Source organism: Taudactylus pleione, unplaced genomic scaffold, assembly GCF_031769625.1.
Source record: "Taudactylus pleione unplaced genomic scaffold, aTauple2 ptg000268l, whole genome shotgun sequence".
Taxonomy (NCBI): domain Eukaryota; kingdom Metazoa; phylum Chordata; class Amphibia; order Anura; family Myobatrachidae; genus Taudactylus; species Taudactylus pleione.
The window spans coordinates 4,243,691-4,271,255 of record NW_028284670.1 but is presented as its reverse complement, the minus strand read 5'-3'; the positions used below and the strand labels follow the sequence as shown (position 1 = coordinate 4,271,255).

The window sequence follows — 27,565 nt, the reverse complement described above, 5'->3', positions numbered from 1 at the left end:
CCGAATGAAGGTAAGCTGGGTGCAGGGTGCGGACAGTCTGGGGGGGGGGGTTAAGTATTAAGGATCCTGGGGGACTTAGGGTTTTGCTCTCCCTTCCTGAAGGGTTAGGTTTAGGCTAGGGGAAGGGGGTTAGGCTTAGGCACCCTCAGGGGGGGGGTTGGGGTTAGGCACCCCCCCTCTGGGAGACTTATGTTTAGGCTGCAGGGAAGGGGGGGTTAGGTTTAGGCACCAGGGGGGAAGTTAGGGTTAGGCACCCCTAAAGGAGGGTTATGGTTAGGGGTGGAATAGGGTTTGTAAATACCTTCTGAAGCTGTTGGGATCTTCACTGCTGCCGGTCTTCCGGCATCGGGATTTGAATGGCCAGACATAGGTCCAGCGGTATTTCATACCGATCCTGTTTCATATAAAACATATCTTTACTCTGCATTTGGCTAATTTTAAATGACAATTTTGTTCAGAATTTGTTTCTTTATGTGAAAGAGATATTACAGACTGAATTGTCTGCCGTAAAAAAGATTTAATTCATCATTAGAGAAACTTGACAAAAAGTTTAACTGATTTCCATATAAAAGCTTGTCACAATTTCCTGCTTTTTATTTAAAATCTCTAATGCTTTGTTCACACATCAAATACACAAATATTCACCCATGTGCTCCCCATAGTACCACACTTAGCAGATCAAGTAGAGTTTGTTGCACTAAATGGCATACCATGGCTCACTTTTCAATGGTAAATATGTGCTGTCTTTGTGAATATTTAAATGTTTAATAAATCAGGATATCTGAGTTAAATGCAGTTAACATTGTGAGCCATGATTTATAATACACTACAATAAACACTCATCCCATCTATAATATATGTCTTTCCTCCCTTCTTTCCTCTCTATCTTCCCCTTCTGTGTCACGCCTGTCTGTCTGCCCCTCCCCTTCTGTGTCACCCCTGTCTGTCTGCCCCTCCCCTTTAGAATGTAAGCTCTCACGAGCAGGGACCTCTTCCCTCATGTGCTTCTCTTTACATTTTCTTCTACTCCTTACTCCCCATTAGGGCACCTAACACATGACTGCCAACTCCCGGCTGCTTATTGTGAGTGTAATAATCGCTATTGCAGCAATGTATATAAGTCGTGTCCTTATCCTGCGCTGTAATGTACTGTAAGTTACTTGTTTCTTCTTCACCTATTAGTTCTATGTACTATGTAAGGTGCTGCAGAACACTTGTGGCGCCATATAAATAAAGGATAATAATAATAATAATAATAATAATAATAATAATAATAATAATAGTGTAATATTGAAATCTAGTAATTATCTCATCATTGGGAACAATTGTCTTTCCTGTTTAGGCTTCTAGTATAACTGGGCTATTTACAACAACTTTGGAAATATCATTGTTTAGTCTTTACTAACTTCTGTAGAATTATGTAGTCTATTGCTTCATCAACCACTCAATGGGAAATTAATATTGACTCATTTTGCATATCAAGATATCCTGCAAGTTGGGTTGTGTGGATTATAGAAAATTTAGTGAAGCTAATGTACACCAAAGTCCCTATCATATGCAGTATAGCTACATCACAGTTATATCAACCTCACTATTTTCATTCCTCTCCAAAAGCCTCAATCTTAGAATGAATGATTTTGTCCATCAAAACTTAGGAACATTGGGTAGGAGGTAGGAGGAGTAGGAGACAGCTCAACAAACACTTTTAAACATCTTAGGGCCTCATTCAGACCCACTTGCAAGCGGCTGTCCGCTCGCAAGTGGGTCGATGGTGTGCACTGCTCATGCGCACGACGGAGGGAGCTCGGTCATGCGCATGCGCCAGACGCGACGAGCAAAGGACTTTCCTTCGCTCGTTGTGTGTGATCAAAGGGGGCGTGCTGTCGATGTTGATTGACAGCACGCCCCCTTTGGTGGGCGTGCCGGGGGCGTGCCTGCCAGACGGAGGCGGACCCAAGGGAACGCCTACCGTCAGAAGCCGGCCCCACTGACATCGCTAGTGATGTCAGTGGGAGTGATTTTGGCTCTGATAGAGCCAAAATCACTCCAGAGCTTGTGGTCAAAAACCCCGACCACAGGCTTCTGGTTGCACTGGCGATGGTCGCGATGGTCACGACCATCGCGACCATCATCCTGCACGCTCGTATGTGCTGTGGGTGGTGACCCACAGCTATACGAGCGTCCAGGAGGACGCTCCATTTTTATGGAGGACGGCCCTCATTCAGAGCGAGCGCTCTGCTCAGAGCGTCCGGCTCTGAATGAGGGCCTTAGACACTGTGCTCTGCACTGAGTAGTTGAAGAAATAAAATAATTCATCCTAGTTTCTTCTTGCGGTTTGGCTTGAGCTCTCTATTCTGACTCCAAGATTCCATCTTCTGCTTCATCTTTCTTAGGGAAAGGTTCCGCCACTGTCCCAATATGACTTTGCCAGTGGTCCATTAATTAAACAACAAAACCTAAGCCAATTCAGTCTTCCACTAATTTAAGCATCTTTTATTAGCAGCAAATTTAGCATAGGTGTATGAGGAAATAATCTGTACTTACAACTGCTGTTAATTTAAGTTTATTTTAAAATCCAGGGAGCAGCTGAAAAAATGTTGCAATGCATCCTACTCAATGATTGTGACTCAGGAGAATAGTCCAGTCGGACATGCAATTCACCATGATGCAGATAAGACAGTGCAAAATGTCACAGAGAGTCTATATGATATGTTCCCGAAGGTAAGTTTATAAAGTTGCAACAGTTATTGCTGACTTCTGTTTCAATGTCAGGATAGAACAATTATCCATGCACTCATCCTCTCCCACATTGGCTACTGTAATCTCCTCATCACTGGCCTCCCCTATTCTCTCCTTTATCCTCTTCAATCAATCCTGAACACTGCTGTTCATCTCACTTTCTAAACACTCAGGGCGGGATGTACTAACCTTGCGAAGTACATCCCGCCATGCCTCGCATTCCTACTGATCACATATGTACTAATATATGCGATCAGTAGCGCAAAGGACAGCTATTCTGATAAGAGCTGTACTTTGCGATCTGCTCTCTGCCGTGGACTTCTGGGTTTATGCCCCGGAAGTCCATCTACGCATGTGCAGTGTGACGCGGCGGACGTGGGGCATGCTGGGAGGGATCCAATCGGATCCCTCATAGCAGCGCGATGCGGCAGAAGCAGGCGTAACCCTCCGCATCGGAGACCCGGCTGCCAGCTGATAATACATGAGAAAAATGCGGTAAAACCCCGAAACGAGGTTTTTACCGCATTTTCCGTTTAGTACATCCCGCCCTCAGTGTCAGACTCTCCTCTCTGCAACCGGTTTATCTAGTTCCCTACCCCCTTAGAGTTCAGAACAAACTCCTCACCCTTGCATTTAAAGTCTTTAATCACTCTTCTCCCTTCTATACCTCCAAGTTAAGTTCTATTCACAACCCTTCCCACAGCCTGCACTCTTCTACTGACCTCTGCCTCATCTCCACCCTGTTAGCTCCTCTTATGTCCACCTCCAAGACTGCTCCTGCTCTGTCACCTTCCTCTGGAACTCACTGCCTGTACCAGTCAGACTTTCTACCAGTCTCACCAGCTTCAAATCAGTGGCAGATCTAGACTTTCACTTAGGGAGGGGGGGCGGTTTAGTGATAATAACCCTGACTCCTCCTCTCTTCTATTCTGTCAACACCCCTTTTTAGTCCCAACTGCTCCCTTTGGTGACTCCTACTGTGCCTTACACACAGCCAGACGCCAACCCCTTCACGCTGTGTAGCCAAGGGGCAAATGCAGGTTTCATAGGAGGGGGTTTCTGTGTGTGTGTATATATATATATATATATATATATATGTGTGTGTGTGTATATATATATATATATATATATATACACACACACACGCAAGACGGTACTCAGAGTCCATACAAAAGGTGAAGGAAACTGCTGTGATTTATTCAATCATTCATAAGTCTCATCGATGTTTTGGGGCCACAAGGGGGCATGTGGCCCTGAAACGTCGATGAAAGTTTTGATTGATTGACTAAATCACAGAACTTTCCATCACCTTTTGTATGGACTCTGAGTGCCGCCTCGCGTGCAGGGCCGGATTAACAATGGGGCGGGTGGAGCTTCGGCTCCAAGCCGCCAATCAAAATAGGCCCACAGATTGCAGCTCTACTGCTGTAGACAGGAATTCTTTTTCCTGTTACAGCAGCCTGACAGTGGCCTCCCTAGGCCCCGCCATCCTCCCCTCCTCCCCCCTCAACCGCAGGTCGCGACCATCCCACCCCATGGCCACAGGGGATCAAACACCAGCATCTTCTTCTAATACACACACAGTTTGACAGGCATGGTGGAAGGCTTCTGTAGTCCTCCCTGCACCACTTATGCACTGTGTGTCTTGCCACCTCCTCCGCGCCGAGTGACGTCATAATGCATGACATCACTTAGGTACCACCTCTTTACCAGTCCGCGCTGAGAAGAAGCAGTTGCCCTTCTCCAAAGAGACCACTCAGAGTCCTGCCAGGCTGCTGCTGATCAGCACAATGTGGCTGGCTGATCACATATGTGTATTGAAAATAAATATGCATGTGTATATTCATAGATGTGTGAGTGTATATGTGAATATATGTATACAGTATATGAATATATAATTTATATAGATATAGATATAGATATATAGATATAGATAGATATATTGATAAAAAATAGAACTGTGGCGCTTGATCCTAATTCCGGTTTCGTATTCCCAAAAAATTAGTATTTCACACTAGAATCCTTCTTATCAGAAGTGTCAGCTCAGTCCTGGTCACCGTTAGGTTAGGCGGTATAATCTAGGGATAAAGTAAAAAAGAAGAAAGGACAAGCGCCCAATAGTGTGGTATCTCGTGATACAATTGGATAAAATAGAAAACAATTGGCTTTTGCCCGTACCCTATGTACGCTTGTTATATAAGCGTATAATTCAGAATCCCATTACTTGATACGATCTTTTATAAATTAGATCTTTTTATAAATTATATTTTTGGCTGGTTTGGATTCAAGTATAGCTTCTATTTGCACATTAATGTAGGATATATATATATATATATATAAATATATATATATATATATGTTTATGCATTATTATGTATGAATTCTCTATTTATTAATCTCCATGTAAATGTTTTTATTTTCACTTTGTGGCTGTGGCAACGGGTCGCGCTGGTGACGTCATGTGTGGGCGTGGTGGAGTGGTGGTGGTATAAGTAAGTGTTTGTTTGTGTCATTAGTTATCTTGATGATGATGGAATAACATTGAAACGTTGATCACAATCCACCTGCAGTCCTAGTCGTTTTTACACAGAGTGCCGCCGGTCTGTATATATAGTGCCACCCATATGGACATGTGTGTGCTATATATATATATATATATATATATATATATTAGGGGTGTGCACCGGCCACTTTTCGTGTTTTGTGTTTTGGTTTTGGATCTGGATCTTTCTTCGTGTTTTAGATCTGGATTGGTTTTGCCAAAACCACCCTTCCGTGTTTTGGGTTCTGGGTTTTGTGTTTTGGATCTGTATTTTTTTTTTAAAAAGCATAAAAACAGCTAAAATCACAGAATTTGTTGGTTTCTCTGCTCCTATGCTATTATTAACCTCAATAACCTTAATTTCCACTCATTTCCAGTCTATTCTGAACACCTCACACCTCACAATAGTGTTTTCATGTCCAAAAGGTTGCACCGAGGTAGCTGGATGACTATGCTAAGCGACACGAGTGGGCGGCACAAACACGTGACCCATCTAGGAGTGACACTGCAGTGGCAGACAGGATGGCAGTTAGAAAAACTAGGCCCCAAACTGTACATAATGCAAAGAAAAAAAAGAAGTGCAAGATGGAATTGTCCTTGGGCCCTCCCACCCACCCTTATGTTGTATAAACAGGACATGCACACTTTAACAAATCAATCATTTCAGCGCCAGGGTCTGCCACACAACTGTGGCTGAAATGATTGGTTCGTTTGGGCCCCCACAAAACAAGCTGGCAATTAATGTGTCCCTGCACAAACTGGCTCTACGGAGGCAAGATGTCATCCTCATCCTCCTCATCCACCGATTCCTCACCCTCTTCAGTGTGTACATCCTCATCCTCACAAAGTATTAACTCGTCCCCACTTGAATCCACCACCACAGGTCCCTCTGTACCTTCTGGAGGCTGGTCTCCCTGGAAGAGCTGATAATTCATTTTGATGAACATCATCTTCTCCACATTCTGTGGAAGCAACCTCCTACGCCTTTCGCTGACAAGGTTCCCGGCTGCACTAAACACTCTTTCGGAGTACACACTGGAGGGGGGGCAACTCAGGTAAAATAGAGCCAGCTTGTACAGGGGCCTCCAAATTGCCTCTTTTTCCTGCCAGTACAGGTATGGACTGTCTGACATGCCTACTTGGATGCTGTCACCGATGTAATCCTCCACCATTCTGTCAATGGTGATAGTATCATATGCAGTGACAGTAGACATGTCAGAAATTGTTGCCAGGTCCTTCAGTCCGGACCAGATGTCCAAACTTGGTCCTGCCTGCCCTGCATCACCGCCAGCGGGTTGCTTAGGATACCTAAGTTTTTTCCTGGCAGCCCCAGTTGCGGGAGAAAATGAAGAAGGAGCCGTTGACGTGTCACGTTCTGCTTCAGCTGACAGTGTGTTCACCAGCAGGTCTTTGCACCTCTGCAGGCTTGTGTCGGCCAGAAAGAGAGACACCACATAGGCTTTAAACCTAGGATCAAGCACGGTGGCCAAAATGTAGTGGTCTGATTTCAACAGATTGACCACCCTGGAATCCTGGCAAAGCGAATGAAGGGCTTCATCCACAAGTCCCACATGCCGAGCGGAATCGCTCCGTCTTAGCTCCTCCTTCACTTTCTCCAGCTGCTTCTGCAAAAGCCTGATGAGGGGAATGACCTGACTCAAGCTGGCTGTGTCTGAACTGACTTCACGTGTGGCAAGTTCGAAGGGCTGGAGAACCTTGCACAACACGGAAATCATTCTCCACTGCGCTTGAGTCAGGTGCATACCCCCTCCTTTGCCTATGTCATAGGTGGATGTATAGGCTTGTATGGCCTTTTGCTGCTCCTCCATCCTCTGAAGCATATAGAGGGTTGAGTTCCACCGCGTCACAACCTCTTGCTTCAGGTGATGGCGGGGCAGGTTCAAGAGTGTTTGCTGGCGCTCCAGTCTTCGGCACGCAGTCGCTGAATGGCGAAAGTGGCCAGAAATTTTTCGGGCCACCCAAAGCATCTCCTGCACGCCCCTGTCGCTTTTCAGAAAATTCTGCACCACCAAGTTTATTGTGTGAGCAAAACATGGGACGTGCTGGAATTTGCCCAGATGTAATGCCCGCACAATATTGGTGGCGTTGTCAGATATCACAAATCCCCAGGAGAGTCTAAGTGGGGTAAGCCACTGGGCGATGATTTCCCTCAGTTTCTCTAAGAGGTTGTCGGCGGTGTGCCTCTTACTGAAACCGGTGATACACAGCGTAGCCTGCCTTGTAACGAGCTGGCGTTTCTGAGATGCTGCTACTGGTGACGCTGCTGCTGTTGCTGCATAAGGTGATACATCTACCCAGTGGGCTGTCACAGTCATATAGTCCTTAGTCTGCCCTGTTCCACTTGTCCACATGTCCGTGGTTAAGTGGACATTGTGTACAACGGCATTTTTCAGGACACTGAGTACACTTTTTCTGACGTTTCTGTACAGTCTCGGTATCGCCTGCCTAGTGAAGTGGAATCTAGACGGGATTTGGAACCGGGGACACACTACCTCCATCAATTGTCTAAATCCCACTGCACTAATTAATGGCGGATACCGGACGCACGTCTAACACCAACATAGCAGTCAAGGCCTCAGTTATACGTTTTGCTTCAGGATGACTGCTGTCGTACTTCATCCTCCTCGCTAAGGACTGTTGGAGGGTCAATTGTTTAGTAAAAGTAGTGGTGTTCCTACTTCCTCTCTGGGATGATGAACGACTCCCAGCAGCAGCAACAGCAGCAGCGGCAGCAGTAGGCGTAGCAATGCAGGATCCTCCAGAGGAATCCCGGGTAGGAGAGTCAGTCATGCCAGTGACATGGCCTGCAGGACTACTTCCGATCCTGACTAAGGAGGAAATTGACGAGGAGGGAGTTGACGGTGTGGTTTGCAGGCGCTTGGATACAACAGGACAACGGGATTTAGGTGTCCCTGGACTGCTTACGGTCTTAGCCAAAGTTTCTGAACTTGACAGTAACTTTTTATGAACGCGCTGCAGGTGCCGTATAAGGGAGGATGTTCCTAGGTGGTTGACGTCCCTACCCCTACTTATTTCACCTTTACATATGGTACATATGGCAAGACAGTTGTTGTCCGGATTTGGATACAAATATTGCCAGACCAAAGAGGTGGAATTTTTGGTCTTCTGCCCAGGCATGACCGTGATGGGCTTTTTCATCCCATGGACAACAACTGTCTCCCACGGAGCCTGATTTAAACAAACCACATCACCATCAGAATCCTCCTCGCCAACTTCCTCCTCAGCGCCAGCTACACTAGTATCCTCATCCTGTTGTACTTCAACAGTGACATCTTCAATTTGCATATCAGCAAGTGGACTGTGGGTGCTCCTTTCAGCACTTGCAGGGGGCGTGCAAATGGTGGAAAGAGCCACCTCTTCCCGTCCAGTGCTGGGAAGGTCAGGCATCGCAACCACCACCACACTTGGACTCTCCTTGGGGATTTGTGATATCTTCTTAGAAAGCACAGTTCTTCGCTGTGCTTTTGCCAGCTTAACTCTTTTGATTTTTTTAGTGGGAGGAGGGCTTCCATCGTCTTGTGAAGCTGAACCACTAGTCATGAACATACTAGGGATCGAACTTAGCCGTTCCTTGCCACTCCGTGTCGTAAATGGCATATTGGCAAGTTTACGTTTCTCTTCAGCTGATTTAAATGTCTTTTTCAAGGTCATTTTCCTGAACTTTGCCATTTGGGATTGTATGTGCCCTCTACTATGACATTGGGCATCGGCCTTGGCAGACGACGTTGATGGCATGTTATCGTCTATGTCATGACTAGTGGCAGCAGCTTCAGCACTAGGAGGAAGTGGTTCTTGATCTTTCTCTATTTTATTTTTATCGGAGAAAGTTTGGTCCTCCATTTATGTTATATCGATTTGATATATACGTGCGGCTAAACACAGAAAATAATTTTTTTTTTGGTTTGGACTGGAGTGTACTTTGTGGGTTACAGCACCCTTTAACGGTCAAGCCAGCCGGCCCTTTACTTATGACACAGGCGCACTCTTGGCACTACTTTGTTGATGCACGTGCGGCTACTGCGCACACAATTCACAAACACAGAAAATAATTTTTTTTTGGTTTGGACTGGAGTGTACTTTCGGGGGTTACAGCACCCTTAACGGTCAAGCCAGCCGGCCCTTTACTTATGACACAGGCGCACGCTTGGCACTACTTTGTTGATGCACGTGCGGCTACTGCGCACACAATTCACAAACACAGAAAATAATTTTTTTTTGGTTTGGACTGGAGTGTACTTTCGGGGGTTACAGCACCCTTTAACGGTCAAGCCAGCCGGCCCTTTACTTATGACACAGGCGCACGCTTGGCACTACTTTGTTGATGCACGTGCGGCTACTGCGCACACAATTCACAAACACAGAAAATAATTTTTTTTTGGTTTGGACTGGAGTGTACTTTCGGGGGTTACAGCACCCTTTAACGGTCAAGCCAGCCAGCCCTTTACTTATGACACAGGCGCACGCTTGGCACTACTTTGTTGATGCACGTGCGGCTACTGCGCACACAATTCACAAACACAGAAAATAATTTTTTTTTTGGTTTTGACTGGAGTGTACTTTGGGGGTTACAGCACCCTTTAACGGTCAAGCCAGCCGGCCCTTTACTTATGACACAGGCGCACGCTTGGCACTACTTTGTTGATGCACGTGCGGCTACTGCGCACACAATTCACAAACACAGAAAATAATATTTTTTTTGGTTTGGACTGGAGTGTACTTTGGGGGTTACAGCACCCTTTAACGGTCAAGCCAGCCGGCCCTTCACTTATGACACAGGCGCACGCTTGGCACTACTTTGTTGATGCACGTGCGGCTACTGCGCACACAATTCACAAACACAGAAAATATTTTTTTTTTTGATTTGGACTTGAGTGTACTTTCGGGGGTTACAGCACCCTTTAACGGTCAAGCCAGCCGGCCCTTTACTTATGACACAGGCGCACGCTTGGCACTACTTTGTTGATGCACGTGCGGCTACTGCGCACACAATTCACAAACACAGAAAATAATTTTTTTTTGGTTTGGACTGGAGTGTACTTTCGGGGGTTACAGCACCCTTTAACGGTCAAGCCAGCCGGCCCTTTACTTATGACACAGGCGCACGCTTGGCACTACTTTGTTGATGCACGTGCGGCTACTGCGCACACAATTCACAAACACAGAAAATAATTTTTTTTTGGTTTGGACTGGAGTGTACTTTCGGGGGTTACAGCACCCTTTAACGGTCAAGCCAGCCGGCCCTTTACTTATGACACAGGCGCACGCTTGGCACTACTTTGTTGATGCACGTGCGGCTACTGCGCACACAATTCACAAACACAGAAAATAAATTTTTTTTTGGTTTGGACTGGAGTGTACTTTGGGGGTTACAGCACTCTTTAACGGTCAAGCCAGCCGGCCCTTTACTTATGACACAGGCGCACGCTTGGCACTACTTTGTTGATGCACGTGCGGCTACTGCGCACACAATTCACAAACACAGAAAATAATTTTTTTTTGGTTTGGACTGGAGTGTACTTTCGGGGGTTACAGCACCCTTTAACGGTCAAGCCAGCCGGCCCTTTACTTATGACACAGGCGCACGCTTGGCACTACTTTGTTGATGCACGTGCGGCTACTGCGCACACAATTCACAAACACAGAAAATAATTTTTTTTTGGTTTGGACTGGAGTGTACTTTCGGGGGTTACAGCACCCTTTAACGGTCAAGCCAGCCGGCCCTTTACTTATGACACAGGCGCACGCTTGGCACTAATTTGTTGATGCACGTGCGGCTACTGCGCACACAATTCACAAACACAGAAAATAATTTTTTTTTTTGTTTGGACTGGAGTGTACTTTGGGGGTTACAGCACCCTTTAACGGTCAAGCCAGCCGGCCCTTTACTTATGACACAGGCGCACGCTTGGCACTACTTTGTTGATGCACGTGCGGCTACTGCGCACACAATTCACAAACACAGAAAATAATTTTTTTTTTGGTTTGGACTGGAGTGTACTTTCGGGGGTTACAGCACCCTTAACGGTCAAGCCAGCCGGCCCTTTACTTATGACACAGGCGCACGCTTGGCACTACTTTGTTGATGCACGTGCGGCTACTGCGCACACAATTCACAAACACAGAAAATAATTTTTTTTTTGGTTTGGACTGGAGTGTACTTTGGGGGTTACAGCACCCTTTAACGGTCAAGCCAGCCGGCCCTTTACTTATGACACAGGCGCACGCTTGGCACTACTTTGTTGATGCACGTGCGGCTACTGCGCACACAATTCACAAACACAGAAAATATATTATTTTTTTAGCACTTGGGGGGAGCACCCCTGATGGACAGAGCACCCCCTGGACAACACTACAGCACTCCTTTAGGACTGGGACACTGCACAGGACTTTGGAGTGGACACAGCCCCTATGGAGAACTGACTGCACAACACAGTCCAGCCAGCCCCTATGGACTTTGAAGTAGTGGACACAGCCCCTATTAACAACAGCAGCACAGCACAACACAGCCAGCCCCTATGGACTTTGAAGTAGTGGACAACAGCAGCACTACACTACACTACACTACACCGCCCTAACTCCCACCCTCCCTCTTCACTGTCCACAGCCGAGTGAGAAAATGGCGCCGACGCGGGTACCTTATATAGGATCCAAAACCCGCGAGACTCGGAAGGCGGGATGATGACGTTTTGCCTCGATTTCAGATCCGAGTCAGGCGGGAAAAGTCGAGCCTGACTCGGATCGGACTCGGATCGGGGTGGCTCGGGGGGGTTCGGATTTCAGAAATCCGAACCCGGTCACCCCTAATATATATATATAATATATATATATATATATAGCACACACATATTACATAGGAACTACACACACACACACACATATACATATATATATATATATATATATATATATATATATATATATATATATTACATAGGAACAAACACAAATGCACATACACACACAAATATATATTATTATTATTATTACCAGTTATTTATATAGCGCACACATATTCCACAGCGCTTTACATCTCTGGCCATTCACATCAGTCCCTGCCCCAGTGGAGCTAACAATCTATATTCCCTAACACATGCTCACACACAAACACACTAGGGTTATTTTTTCTTTGCTGCGAGCCAATTAACCTACCAGTGTATTTTTTTGGAGTGTGGGAGGACACCGGAGCACCTGGGGGAAACCCACGCAAGCACAGGGAGAATATACAAACTCCGCACAGTTAGGGCCGTGGTGGGAATTGAACCCACGACCTCAGTGCTGTGAGGCAGTAACGCTAACCATTACACCGTCTGTAGCACACATACGTACATGCATATATATATTAGGGGTGTGCACCAGCCACTTTTCGTGTTTTGTGTTTTGGTTTTGAATCTGGATCTTTCTTCGTGTTTTGGATCTGGATTGGTTTTGCCAAAACCACCCTTCCGTGTTTTGGGTTCTGAGTTTTGTGTTTTGGATCTGTATTTTTTTGAAAAAAAGCATAAAAACAGCTAAAATCACAGAATTTGTAGGTTTTTCTGCTCCTATGCTATTATTAACCTCAATAACCTTCATTTCCACTCATTTCCAGTCTATTCTGAACACCTCACACCTCACAATAGTGTTTTTATATCCAAAAGGTTGCACCGAGGTAGCTGGATGACTATGCTAAGCGACACGAGTGGGCGGCACAAACATGTGACCCATCTAGGCGTGATACTGCGGTGGCAGACAGGATGGCAGTTTGAAAAACTAGGCCCCAAACTGTACATAATGCAAAGAAAAAAAAGAGGTGCAAGATGGAATTGTCCTTGGGCCCTCCCACCCACCCTTATGTTGTATAAACAGGACATGCACACTTTAACAAACCAATCATTTCAGCGCCAGGGTCTGCCACACAACTGTGGCTGAAATGATTGGTTCGTTTGGGCCCCCACAAAACAAGCTGGCAATTAAGGTGTCCCTGCACAAACTGGCTCTACGGAGGCAAGATGTCATCCTCATCCTCCTCATCCACCGATTCCTCACCCTCTTCAGTGTGTACATCCTCATCCTCACAAAGTATTAACTCGTCCCCACTTGAATCCACCACCACAGGTCCCTCTGTACGTTCTGGAGGCTGGTCTCCCTGGAAGAGTTGATAATTCATTTTGATGAACATCATCTTCTCCACATTCTGTGGAAGCAACCTCCTACGCCTTTCGCTGACAAGGTTCCCGGCTGCACTAAACACTCTTTCGGAGTACACACTGGAGGGGGGACAACTCGGGTAAAATAGAGCCAGTTTGTACCGGGGCCTCCAAATTGCCTCTTTTTCCTACCAGTACAGGTATGGACTGTCTGACATGCCTACTTGGATGCTGTCACCGATGTAATCCTCCACCATTCTGTCAATGGTGACAGTATCATATGCAGTGACAGTAGACATGTGAGAAATTGTTGCCAGGTCCTTCAGTCCGGACCAGATGTCCAAACTTGGTCCTGCCTGCCCTGCATCACTGCCAGCGGGTTGCTTAGGATACCTAAGTTTTTTCCTAGCAGCCCCAGTTGCGGGAGAAAATGAAGAAGGAGCTGTTGACGTGTCACGTTCTGCTTCAGCTGACAGTGTGTTCACCAGCAGGTCTTTGCACCTCTGCAGGCTTGTGTCGGCTGGAAAGAGAGACACCACATAGGCTTTAAACCTAGGATCGAGCACGGTGGCCAAAATTTGGTGGTCTGATTTCAACAGATTGACCACCCTGGAATCCTGGCAAAGCAAATGAAGGGCTTCATCCACAAGTCCCACATGCCGAGCGGAATCGCTCCGTCTTAGCTCCTCCTTCACTTTCTCCAGCTGCTTCTGCAAAAGCCTGATGAGGGGAATGACCTGACTCAAGCTGGCAGTGTCTGAACTGACTTCACGTGTGGCAAGTTCGAAGGGCTGGAGAACCTTGCACAACATGGAAATCATTCTCCACTGCGCTTGAGTCAGGTGCATACCCCCTCCTTTGCCTATGTCATAGGTGGATGTATAGGCTTGAATGGCCTTTTGCTGCTCCTCCATCCTCTGAAGCATATAGAGGGTTGAGTTCCACCGCGCCACAACCTCTTGCTTCATGTGATGGCGGGGCAGGTTCAAGAGTGTTTGCTGGCGCTCCAGTCTTCGGCACGCAGTCGCTGAATGGCGAAAGTGGCCAGAAATTTTTCGGGCCACCCAAAGCATCTCCTGCACGCCCCTGTCGCTTTTCAGAAAATTCTGCACCACCAAGTTTATTGTGTGAGCAAAACATGGGACGTGCTGGAATTTGCCCAGATGTAATGCCCGCACAATATTGGTGGCGTTGTCAGATATCACAAATCCCCAGGAGAGTCTAAGTGGGGAAAGCCACTGGGCGATGATTTTCCTCAGTTTCTCTAAGAGGTTGTTGGCGGTGTGCCTCTTACTGAAACCGGTGATACACAGCATAGCCTGCCTTGGAACGAGCTGGCGTTTCTGAGATGCTGCTACTGGTGACGCTGCTGCTGTTGCTGCGTAAGGTGATATATCTACCCAGTGGGCTGTCACAGTCATATAGTCCTTTGTCTGCCCTGTTCCACTTGTCCACATGTCCGTGGTTAAGTGGACATTGGGTACAATGGCATTTTTCAGTACACTGAGGACACTTTTCCTGACGTTTCTGTACAGTCTCGGTATCGCCTGCCTAGTGAAGTGGAATCTAGACGGGATTTGGAACCAGGGACACACTACCTCCAGCAATTGTCTAAATCCCACTGCACTAATGGCGGATACCGGATGCATGTCTAACACCAACATAGCAGTCAAGGCCTCAGTTATACGTTTTGCTTCAGGATGACTGCTGTCGTACTTCATCCTCCTCGCTAAGGACTGTTGGAGGGTCAATTGTTTAGTAAAAGTAGTGGTGTTCCTACTTCCTCTCTGGGATGATGAACGACTCCCAGCAGCAGCAACAGCAGCAGCGGCAGCAGGAGGCGTAGCAATGCAGGATCCTCCGGAGGAATCCCGGATAGGAGAGTCAGTCATGCCAGTGACATGGCCTGCAGGACTACTTCCGATCCTGACTAAGGAGGAAATTGACAAGGAGGGAGTTGACGGTGTGGTTTGCAGGCACTTGGATACAACAGGACAATGGGATTTAGGTGTCCCTGGACTGCTTACGGTCTTAGCCAAAGTTTATGAACTTGACAGTAACTTATTATGAATGCGCTGCAGGTGCCGTATAAGGGAGGATGTTCCTAGGTGGTTATCGTCCCTACCCCTACTTATTCCACCTTTACATAAGGTACATATGGCAAGACAGTTGTTGTCCGGATTTGGATAGAAATATTGCCAGACCAAAGAGGTGGAATGTTTGGTCTTCTGCCCAGGCATGACCGTGATGGGCTTTTTCATCCCACGGACAACAACTGTCTCCCCCGGAGCCTGATTTAAACAAACCACATCACCATCAGAATCCTCCTCGCCAACTTCCTCCTCAGCGCCAGCTACACCAGTATCCTCATCCTGTTGTACTTCAACAGTGACATCTTCAATTTGCATATCAGTAAGTCGACTGTGGGTGCTCCTTTCAGCACTTGCAGGGGGTGTGCAAATGGTGGAAAGAGCCACCTCTTCCCATCCAGTGCTGGGAAGGTCAGGCATCGCAACCACCACCACACTTGGACTCTCCTTGGGGATTTGTGATATCTTCTTAGAAAGCACAGTTCTTCGCTGTGCTTTTGCCAGCTTAACTCTTTTGATTTTTTTAGTGGGAGGAGGGCTTCCATCGTCATGTGAAGCTGAACCACTAGTCATGAACATACTAGGGATCGACCTTAGCCGTTCCTTGCCACTCTGTGTCGTAAATGACATATTGGCAAGTTTACGATTCTCTTCAGATGATTTAAAAGTTTTTTTCAAGGTCATTTTCCTGAACTTTGTCATTTGGGATTGTATGTGCCCTCTATTATGACATTGGGCATCGGCCTTGGCAGACGACGTTGATGGCATGTTATCGTCTATGTCATGACTAGTGGCAGCAGCTTCAGCACTAGGAGGAAGTGGTTCTTGATCTTTCTCTATTTTATTTTTATCGGAGAAAGTTTGGTCCTCCATTTATGTTATATCGATTTGATATATACGTGCGGCTAAACACAGAAAATATTTTTTATTTTTGCTGGAGAGTAGTGCACTTTGTGGGATACACCAGCCTTTAAGAAATGAGCCAGCTGGCCCTTTACTTATGACACAGGCGCACACTTGGTACTACTTTGCTGATGCACGTGTGGCTACTGCGCACACAATTCACAAACACAGAAAATAATTTTTTTTTTGGTTTGGAATGGAGTGTATTTTGGGGGTTACAGCACCCTTTAACGGTCAAGCCAGCCGGCCCTTTACTTATGACACTGGCGCACGCTTGGCACTACTTTGTTGATGCACGTGCGGCTACTGCGCACACAATTCACAAACACAGAAAATATATATTTTTTGGTTTGGAGAGTACTTTGGGGGTAACAGCACCCTTTAACGATCAAGCCAACCGGCCCTTTACTTATGACACAGGCGCACGCTTGGCACTACTTTGTTGATGCACGTGCGGCTACTGCGCACACAATTCACAAACACAGAAAATAACTTTTTTTGGTTTGGACTGGAGTGTACTTTGGGGGTTACAGCACCCTTTAACGGTCAAGCCAGCCGGCCCTTTACTTATGACACAGGCGCACGCTTGGCACTACTTTGTTGATGCACGTGCAGCGACTGCGCACACAATTCACAAACACAGAAAATATATTTTTTTTTGGTTTGGACTGGAGTGTACTTTGGGGTTTACAGCACCCTTTAACGGTCAAGCCAGCCGGCCCTTTTAGTTATGACACAGGCGCACGCTTGGCACTACTTTGTTGATGCACGTGCGGCTACTGCGCACACAATTCACAAACACAGAAAATAATTTTTTTTTGGTTTGGACTGGAGTGTACTTTGGGGGTTACAGCACCCTTTAACGGTCAAGCCAGCCGGCCCTTTACTTATGACACAGGCGCACGCTTGGCACTACTTTGTTGATGCACGTGCGGCTACTGCGCACACAATTCACAAACACAGAAAATTATTTTTTTTTGGTTTGGACTGGAGTGTACTTTGGGGGTTACAGCACCCTTTAACGGTCAAGCCAGCTGGCCCTTTACTTAAGACACAGGCGCACGCTTGGCACTACTTTGTTGATGCACGTGCGGCTACTGCGCACACAATTCACAAACACAGAAAATATATATTTTTTGGTTTGGAGAGTACTTTGGGGGTTACAGCACCCTTTAACGATCAAGCCAGCCGGCCCTTTACTTATGACACATGCGCACGCTTGGCACTACTTTGTTGATGCACTTGCGGCTACTGCTCACTCAATTCACAAACACAGAAAATATTTTTTTTTTTGGTTTGGACTGGAATGTACTTTGGGGGTTACAGCACCCTTTAATGGTCAAGCCAGCCGGCCCTTTACTTATGACACAGGCGCACGCTTGGCACTACTTTGTTGATGCACGTGCGGCTACTGCGCACACAATTCACAAACACAGAAAATAATTTTTTTTTTGGTTTGGACTGGAGTGTACTTTGGGGGTTACAGCACCCTTTAACGGTCAAGCCAGCCGGCCCTTTACTTATGACACAGGCGCACGCTTGGCACTACTTTGTTGATGCACGTGCGGCTACTGCGCACACAATTCACAAACACAGAAAATAATTTTTTTTTTGGTTTGGACTGGAGTGTACTTTGGGGGTTACAGCACCCTTTAACGGTCAAGCCAGCCGGCCCTTTACTTATGACACAGGCGCACGCTTGGCACTACTTTGTTGATGCACGTGCGGCTACTGCGCACACAATTCACAAACACAGAAAATAATTTTTTTTTGGTTTGGACTGGAGTGTACTTTGGGGGTTACAGCACCCTTTAACGGTGAAGCCAACCGGCCCTTTACTTATGACACAGGCGCACGCTTGGCACTACTTTGTTGATGCACGTGCGGCTACTGCGCACACAATTCACAAACACAGAAAATATATATTTTCTGGTTTGGAGAGTACTTTGGGGGTTACAGCACCCTTTAACGATCAAGCCAGCCGGCCCTTTACTTATGACACATGCGCACGCTTGGCATTACTTTGTTGATGCACTTGCGGCTACTGCTCACTCAATTCACAAACACAGAAAATATATTTTTTTTTGGTTTGGACTGGAGTGTACTTTGGGGGTTACAGCACCCTTTAACGGTCAAGCCAGCCGGCCCTTTACTTATGACACAGGCGCACGCTTGGCACTACTTTGTTGATGCACGTGCGGCTACTGCGCACACAATTCACAAACACAGAAAATATATTATTTTTAACACTTGGGGGGAGCACCCCTGATGGACAGAGCACCCCCTGGACAACACTACAGCACCCCTTTAGGACTGGGACACTGCACAGGACTTTGGAGTGGGCACAGCCCCTATGGAGAACTGACTGCACAACACAGTCCAGCCAGCCCCTATGGACTTTGAAGTAGTGGACACAGCCCCTATTAACAACAGCAGCACAGCACAACACAGCCAGCCCCTATGGACTTTGAAGTAGTGGACAACAGCAGCACTACACTACACTACACTACACTGCCCAGCCAGCCCTAACTCCCTCCCTCCCTCTTCACTGTCCACAGCCGAGTGAGAAAATGGCGCCGACGCGGGTACCTTATATAGGATCCAAAACCCGCGAGACTCGGAAGGCGGGATGATGAAGTTTTGCCTCGATTTCAGATCTGAGTCAGGCGGGAAAAGTCGAGCCTGACTCGGATCGGACTCGGATCGGGGGGGCTCGGGGGGGTTCGGATTTCAGAAATCCGAACCCGCTCAACCCTAATATATATATATATATATATATATATATTCACAGAAACACTTTCACTGCAGCAGGATGTTGATGGGGGTGGGGCAAGGCAGCTTGCATCAGTAGGCTCCACCCCCTCTCTATAGACCCGTGAATTGCGGCATTATAACATTTGTAAAAAAAAAAAACACATTTGTTTTTTCAGGGTGAGGGATTCTGAGTACTCGTCAGTGAGATACATGCAGCCTGCACACAACAGTGATATCCATGCAGGCTGCACACATCAGTGACATACATGCAGGTTGCACACATCAGTGATATCCATGCAGGCTGCACACATCAGTGATATCCATGCAGGCTGCACACATCAGTAATATCCATGCAGGCTGCACACATCAGTGATATACATGCAGGCTGCAGACCTCAGTGATATACATGCAGGTTGCACACATCAGTGAGATACATGCAGGCTGCACCATACTTGCCGACAATCTGGCTGCCCCTTCCGGGAGGGAGCAGCCACATCGGCATGACTGGGGGGCGTGGCCAACAAATGAGGGCGGGGCCGGCCAGTGGATGAGAGTTTGCAGGAGGGGCGGGGGGCGGTGCAACGCAATTACGTCATTTTGGCCCCGCCCCCTCTACACACTGCCTATATTACAGGCAGAGTGAAGCAGGGGGCGGGGCCAATACGACGCGATTCCACGTGAATCGCGTCACCGCCGTCCCCCGCTGCTGGGGCTTTACATGTAAGTACGGGGAGATAGGAGGGGTCGATGGCAGCCGGGAGGATTGCCTGCCTTCCCGGGAGGTCGGGAGCGGCACCCGATTTTCGTGAGGCTCCCGACCAAATCGGGAGGGTAGGCAAGTAGGGGCTGCACACATCAGTGATATACATGCAGGCTGCACACATCAGTGATATACATGCAGGCTGCACACCTCAGTGATTTACATGCAGGTTGCACACATCAGTGAGATACATTCATGCTGCACACATCAGTGATATACATGCAGGCTGCACACATCAGTGATATACATGCAGCCTGCACTCATCAGTGATATACATGCAGGCTGCACACATCAGTGATATACACGGAGGCTGCGCACATCAGTGAGATACACGCAGCCTGCACACATCAGTGATATACATGCAGCCTGCACACATCAGTGAGATACACGCAGGCTGCACACATCAGTGATAGACACGCAGGCTGCACACATCAGTCATATACATGCAGGCTGCACACCTCAGTGATATACATGCAGGTTGCACACATCAGTGATATATATGCAGGCTGCACACCTCAGTTATATACATGCAGGTTGCACACATCAGTGACATATACGCAGGCTGCACACATCAGTGATATACATGCAGGCTGCACACATCAGTGACATACACGCAGGCTGCACACATCAGTGATATACATGCAGCCTGCACACATCAGTGATATACACGTAGCCTGCACACATCAGTGACATACATGCAGGTTGCACACATCAGTGATATCCATGCAGGCTGCACACATCAGTGATATACATGCAGGTTGCACACATCAGTGATATCCATGCAGGCTGCACACATCAGTGAGATACATGCAGGCGGCACACATCAGTGATATACATGCAGGTTGCACACATCAGTGATATACATGCAGGCTGCACACATCAGTGAAATACATGCAGGCTGCACACATCAGTGATATACATGCAGGCTGCACACATCAGTGATATACATGCAGGCTGCACACATCAGTGAGATACATGCAGGGTGCACACATCAGTGAGATACATGCAGCCTGCACACATCAGTGATATACATGCAGGCTGCACACATCAGTGAGATACATGCAGGCTGCACACATCAGTGAGATACATGCAGGCTGCACACATCAGTGAGATACACGCAGCCTGCACACATCAGTGATATCCACGCAGGCTGCACACATCAGTGATATACACGCAGGCTGCACACATCAGTTAGATACATGCAGGCTGCACATATCAGTTAGATACATTCAGGCTGCACACATCAGTGATATACATGCATGCTGCACATATCAGTGATATACATGCAGGATGCACACATCAGTGATATACATGCAGGGTGCACATATCAGTTAGATACATGCCGGCTGCACACACATCAGTGATTTACATGCAGGCTGCACACATCAGTGATATACATGCAGGATGCACACATCAGTGATATACATGCAGGCTGCACACACATCAGTGAGATACATGCAGGCTGCACACATCAGTGAGATACATGCAGGCTGCACACATCAGTGAGATACATGCAGGCTGCACACACATCAGTGAGATACATGCAGGCTGCACACACATCAGTGATATACATGCAGGCTGCACACATCAGTGATATACATGCAGGATGCACACATCAGTGATATACATGCAGGATGCATACATCAGTGATATACATGCAGGATTCACAACTCAGTGATATACAAGCAGGTTGCACACATCAGTGATATACATGCAGGCTGCACACATCAGTGATATACACGGAGGCTGAGCACATCAGTGAGATACACGCAGCCTGCGCACATCAGTGAGATACATGCAGCCTTCGCACATCAGTGAGATACATGCAGGCTGCACACATCAGTGATATACATGCAGGCTGCACACCTCAGTGATATACATGCAGGTTGCACACATCAGTGATATACATGCAGGCTGCACACCTCAGTGATATACATGCAGGTTGCACACATCAGTGACATATACGCAGACTGCACACATCAGTGATATACATGCAGGCTGCACACATCAGTGACATACACGTAGGCTGCACACATCAGTGATATACATGCAGCCTGCACACATCAGTGATATACACATAGCCTGCACACATCAGTGATATCCACGCAGGCTGCACACATCAGTGATATACATGCAGGCTGCACACATCAGTGATATAAATGCAGGATGCACACATCAGTGATATACATGCAGGATGCACACATCAGTGATATACATGCAGGCTGCACACACATCAGTGATATACATGCAGGCTGCACACATCAGTGATATACATGCAGGATGCACACATCAGTGATATACATGCAGGCTGCACACACATCAGTGAGATACATGCAGGCTGCACACATCAGTGAGATGCATGCAGGCTGCACACACATCAGTGAGATACATGCAGGCTGCACACACATCAGTGATATACATGCAGGCTGCACACATCAGTGATATACATGCAGGATGCACACATCAGTGATATACATGCAGGATGCATACATCAGTGATATACATGCAGGATTCACAACTCAGTGATATACAAGCAGGTTGCACACATCAGTGATATACATGCAGGCTGCACACATCAGTGATATACACGGAGGCTGAGCACATCAGTGAGATACACGCAGCCTGCGCACATCAGTGAGATACATGCAGCCTGCGCACATCAGTGAGGTACATGCAGGCTGCACACATCAGTGATATACACGCAGGCTGCACACATCAGTGATATACATGCAGGCTGCACACCTCAGTGATATACATGCAGGTTGCACACATCAGTGATATACATGCAGGCTGCACACATCAGTGATATACATGCAGGCTGCACATATCAGTTAGATACATTCAGGCTGCACACATCAGTGATATACATGCAGGCTGCACATATCAGTGATATACATGCAGGATGCACACATCAGTGATATATATGCAGGGTGCACATATCAGTTAGATACATGCCGGCTGCACACACATCAGTGATTTACATGCAGGCTGCACACATCACTGATATACATGCAGGCTGCACACATCAGTGAGATACACGCAGGCTGCACACACATCAGTGATATACACGCAGGCTGCACACACATCAGTGAGATACATGCAGGCTGCACACATCAGTGATATAAATGCAGGATGCACACATCAGTGATATACATGCAGGTTGCACACATCAGTGATATACATGCAGGCTACACACACATCAGTGATATACATACAGGCTGCACACATCAGTGATATACATGCAGGATGCACACATCAGTGATTTACATGCAGGCTGCACACACATCAGTGAGATACATGCAGGCTGCACACATCAGTGAGATACATGCAGGCTGCACACATCAGTGAGATACATGCAGGCTGCACACACATCAGTGATATACATGCAGGCTGCACACATCAGTGATATACATGCAGGATGCACACCTCAGTGATATACAAGCAGGTTGCACACATCAGTGATATACACGCAGGCTGCGCACATCAGTGATATACACGCAGCCTGCGCACATCAGTGAGATACACGCAGCCTGCGCACATGAGTGAGATACACGCAGGCTGCACACATCAGTGATATACACGCAGGCTGCACACATCAGTGATATACACGCAGGCTGCACACCTCAGTGATATACATGCAGGTTGCACACCTCAGTGATATACATGCAGGCTGCACACCTCAGTGATATACATGCAGGTTGCACACCTCAGTGATATACATGCAGGCTGCACACCTCAGTGATATACATGCAGGTTGCACACATCAGTGACATATACGCAGGCTGCACACATCAGTGATATACACGCAGCCTGCACACATCAGTGATATACACGTAGCCTGCACACATCAGAGACATACATGCAGGTTGCACACATCAGTGATATCCATGCAGGCTGCACACATCAGTGATATAAATGCAGGTTGCACACATCAGTGATATCCATGCAGGCTGCACACATCAGTGAGATACATGCAGGCTGCACACATCAGTGATATACATGCAGGTTGCACACATCAGTGATATACATGCAGGCTGCACACATCAGTGATATACATGCAGGCTGCACACATCAGTGATATACATGTAGGCTGCACACATCAGTGATATACATGCAGGCTGCACACATCAGTGATATACATGCAGGCTGCACACATCAGTGATATACATGCAGGCTGCACACATCAGTGAGATACATGCAGGCTGCACACATCAGTGAGATACATGCAGGCTGCACACATCAGTGAGATACATGCAGCCTGCACACATCAGTGATATCCACGCAGGCTGCACACATCAGTGATATACACGCAGGCTGCACACATCAGTGATATACATGCAGGCTGCACATATCAGTTAGATACATTCAGGCTGCACACATCAGTGATATACATGCAGGCTGCACATATCAGTGATATACACGCAGGATGCACACATCAGTGATATACACGCAGGCTGCACACATCAGTGATATACACGCAGGCTGCACACATCAGTGAGATACACGCAGGCTGCACACACATCAGTGAGATACATGCAGGCTGCACACACATCAGTGAGATACACGCCGGCTGCACACACATCAGTGATTTACACGCAGGCTGCACACATCAGTGATATACACGCAGGCTGCACACATCAGTGAGATACTCGCAGGCTGCACACACATCAGTGATATACACGCAGGCTGCACACACATCAGTGAGATACATGCAGGCTGCACACATCAGTGAGATACATGCAGCCTGCACACATCAGTGATATCCACGCAGGCTGCACACATCAGTGATATACACGCAGGCTGCACACATCAGTGATATACATGCAGGCTGCACACATCAGTTAGATACATTCAGGCTGCACACATCAGTGATATACACGCAGGCTGCACACATCAGTGATATACACGCAGGATGCACACATCAGTGATATACACGCAGGATGCACACATCAGTGATATACACGCAGGCTGCACACATCAGTGAGATACACGCAGGCTGCACACACATCAGTGAGATACACGCAGGCTGCACACACATCAGTGATATACACGCCGGCTGCACACACATCAGTGATTTACACGCAGGCTGCACACATCAGTGATATACACGCAGGCTGCACACATCAGTGAGATACTCGCAGGCTGCACACACATCAGTGATATACACGCAGGCTGCACACACATCAGTGAGATACATGCAGGCTGCACACATCAGTGAGATACATGCAGGATGCACACATCAGTGATATACATGCAGGATGCACACATCAGTGATATACATGCAGGCTGCACACACATCAGTGATATACATGCAGGCTGCACACATCAGTGATATACATGCAGGATGCACACATCAGTGATATACATGCAGGCTGCACACATCAGTGAGATACATGCAGGCTGCACACATCAGTGAGATACATGCAGGCTGCACACATCAGTGAGATACATGCAGGCTGCACACACATCAGTGAGATACATGCAGGCTGCACACACATCAGTGATATACATGCAGGCTGCACACATCAGTGATATACATGCAGGATGCACACATCAGTGATATACATGCAGGATGCACACATCAGTGATATACTTGCAGGATGCACACATCAGTGATATACATGCAGGATGCACACATCAGTGATATACATGCAGGCTGCACACACATCAGTGATATACATGCAGGCTGCACACACATCAGTGATATACATGCAGGCTGCACTCATCAGTGATATACATGCAGGCTGCACACACACATCAGTGAGATACATGTAGGCTGCACACATCAGTGAGATACATGCAGGCTGCACACATCAGTGAGATACATGCAGGCTGCACACACATCATTGATATACATGCAGGCTGCACACATCAGTGATATACATGCAGGATGCACACATCAGTGATATACATGCAGGATGCACACATCAGTGATATACATGCAGGCTGCACACACATCAGTGAGATACATGCAGGCTGCACACATCAGTGAGATACATGCAGGCTGCACACATCAGTGAGATACATGCAGGCTGCACACACATCAGTGAGATACATGCAGGCTGCACACACATCAGTGATATACATGCAGGCTGCACACATCAGTGATATACATGCAGGATGCTCACATCAGTGATATACATGCAGGATGCACACATCAGTGATATACATGCAGGATGCACACATCAGTGATATACATGCAGGATGCACACATCAGTGATATACATGCAGGCTGCACACACATCAGTGATATACATGCAGGCTGCACACACATCAGTGATATACATGCAGGCTGCACACATCAGTGATATACATGCAGGCTGCACACATCAGTGATATACATGCAGGCTGCACACACACATCAGTGAGATACATGCAGGCTGCACACATCAGTGAGATACATGCAGGCTGCACACACATCAGTGAGATACATGCAGGCTGCACACACATCAGTGATATACATGCAGGCTGCACACATCAGTGATATACATGCAGGATGCATACATCAGTGATATACATGCAGGATTCACAACTCAATGATATACAAGCAGGTTGCACACATCAGTGATATACATGCAGGCTGAACACATCAGTGATATACACGGAGGCTGAGCACATCAGTGAGATACACGCAGCCTGCGCACATCAGTGAGATACATGCAGCCTGCGCACATCAGTGAGGTACATGCAGGCTGCACACATCAGTGATATACACGCAGGCTGCACACATCAGTGATATACATGCAGGCTGCACACCTCAGTGATATACATGCAGGTTGCACACATCAGTGATATACATGCAGGCTGCACACATCAGTGACATATACGCAGACTGCACACATCAGTGATATACATGCAGGCTGCACACATCAGTGACATACACGTAGGCAGCACACATCAGTGATATACACGCAGCCTGCACACATCAGTGATATACACGTAGCCTGCACACATCAGTGATATCCACGCAGGCTGCACACATCAGTGATATACATGCAGGCTGCACACATCAGTGACGCAGCCTGCGCACATGAGTGAGATACACGCAGGCTGCGCACATCAGTGATATACACGCAGGCTGCGCACCTCAGTGATATACACGCAGGCTGCACACCTCAGTGATATACATGCAGGTTGCACACCTCAGTGATATACATGCAGGCTGCACACCTCAGTGATATACATGCAGGTTGCACACATCAGTGACATATACGCAGACTGCACACATCAGTGATATACATGCAGGCTGCACACATCAGTAACATACACGTAGGCTGCACACATCAGTGATATACACGCAGCCTGCACACATCAGTGATATACACGTAGCCTGCACACATCAGAGACATACATGCAGATTGCACACATCAGTGATATCCATGCAGGCTGCACACATCAGTGATATAAATGCAGGTTGCACACATCAGTGACATCCATGCAGGCTGCACACATCAGTGAGATACATGCAGGCTGCACACATCAGTGATATACATGCAGGCTGCACACATCAGTGATATACATGCAGGCTGCACACATCAGTGATATACATGTAGGCTGCACACAACAGTGATATACATGCAGGCTGCACACATCAGTGATATACATGCAG

The 27,565-nt window shown here is 47.2% G+C and overlaps 1 pseudogene; it reads left to right on the top strand.

Moving 5' to 3' along the window:
• LOC148513904 (alpha-2,8-sialyltransferase 8E-like) overlaps positions 1–27,565 on the top strand; it is a 147,214-nt pseudogene that overhangs the window by 104,340 nt on the left and 15,309 nt on the right.